We start from the raw sequence: 1677 nt of genomic DNA, 5'->3' as shown, positions 1-1677 counted from the left end.
TATAATATAAATGATATGAATATAAATATATACATGTAAATACATTTACATACATTTTTTGATTCATTTTATATTAATTTTTATTTAGAATAAAATAAATCCCCCCTCCCCCCCATAGCATTTGCATATATAAGTACTGTGATGCTGTTATGTTGAAATTAAATTAAATAAATATGATTTTGTAAAGTCAAAATGCTTTGCGAATATTCTCAAAACAGACGTTTTACAAAAAGAACTTGTACCATAAAGAGATGGGAGTTGTAATGATTTTATATACCTTAAAGTATTTTGGGAATAGTCAAAATTCCAAGAATACAATATTTTGATCATTATACAGTACTTTTATGGAGCCCCACACATGACATGCAGGCGATAAAGTGGCCACAAATTAAGACTCCATTCCCATGACATGGCCACAGTTTAACTTAATTTATATAAGCGAACAAATCTAGCATGGCTGTGTTTAAAAAAAAAAAAAATGTGTCCACGAATGAATAAGTGATGCAAACAAATTCCTAATTAAAAAAAACACTGTCTACTTTAATGTGTGGAAAACAGCAGCTTGAATGTTCTTCAAAACATCTCCTTTTGTGTTCTACACAGAAAGAAAGCCATACGGGTTTGGAACGACATGAGGGTAAGTAAATGATGACTGAACTTCCCACCCTTTAGAACTGGGTACAAACAAGGCCATTGATTACTCATCCACATTGAAGTTGTTTTCCATTTCTCCAGCAGCCCCTTCCTTCCATTTTCTCTCCCTACTTGTTAACATTTGGCAAAATAAGTAGATCCACATTTAGTTAATGATCACCCGCCATGCAAATTGGCTGTTTTGATATTCAGATGATGACTTTTCGGCTGTTTATTTACCTTCCCATATGTCCCTCGGGTGCTGTATGCTAATTTTATTCATTTCTCTGTCCTGAAAATTAGAGCAGGAAGGAAACAGTGAGCAAACAAAAAGCAAAGAGAAGATACTGTTCAAAGAGAAGGGCCGATACGAACCGAGCGCACACTCGCGCAGAAGCAGAGCATAATTGTATAGCTGGATGTGAACTCGTTGTCTAAAGAGATAGGGAGGTTGTCACATCAATTGGACACGGCAGAGTTCAGTGCATACAGATCCTGTTATTACACTCGTGGTGGGCCATGAGGAACGCTACCGAAAGTCATGTGGGACCGAGACCTGATGCTCACTGGCCCACATGAGTGATCCTCTGATGTTAACGTCTGCATTTGGCTGAGGAAATGATTCAGGGCATGACGAAACTCACGAGTTTGACGTTCCTCTGCTAATACATGCAGCTCTGGGGTGTTGGTTTATTTCTGTAAGTGGGTGAATTTCTCTACTGTTACACCAGGTTTGTTTACTCCAGGAGATGTTTACTGTTGTGCAGAATCTGATGAATGAACTAATGAACGACACAAATACCTGTCTTGTCAGGAAACATGGAAAAACAAGGGTGTAGTTTTTATGCCCCTAGTGGCACAGAACGGTATTGCAAAGGTAATGATTGTTCACGAACAGGTTTCCTTTCATCTGAAATTGTTTGGAAAAAGAGGGAGCCCCAGCTTGTCGGTCGAGCCAGATGTTGACATGCTGGGTCGTACAAATAAACAAAGTTTAAAAGCACCACAGTGTTTACACTCCAATAAACATAACAAAAATAAAAC

At 37.9% G+C, this 1677-nt stretch overlaps 1 long non-coding RNA gene across 1 annotated transcript in view; it reads left to right on the top strand.

Moving 5' to 3' along the window:
* LOC107691892 (uncharacterized) overlaps positions 1-1019 on the top strand; it is a 1681-nt gene extending 662 nt beyond the window's left edge. Inside the window, exons 2-3 of the long non-coding RNA XR_001634589.1 lie at positions 604-637; positions 937-1019. This is a non-coding gene — a long non-coding RNA (uncharacterized LOC107691892). The remainder of the gene's footprint in view (positions 1-603; positions 638-936) is intronic.
* Positions 1020-1677: the final 658 nt, after the last annotated feature.

This window comes from Sinocyclocheilus anshuiensis, unplaced genomic scaffold (assembly GCF_001515605.1).
Source record: "Sinocyclocheilus anshuiensis isolate Anshui unplaced genomic scaffold, SAMN03320099.WGS_v1.1 scaffold510, whole genome shotgun sequence".
NCBI lineage: Eukaryota > Metazoa > Chordata > Actinopteri > Cypriniformes > Cyprinidae > Sinocyclocheilus > Sinocyclocheilus anshuiensis.
Note: the sequence above shows the minus strand (reverse complement) of the source record. Positions and strands in the feature narration are given on the sequence as shown.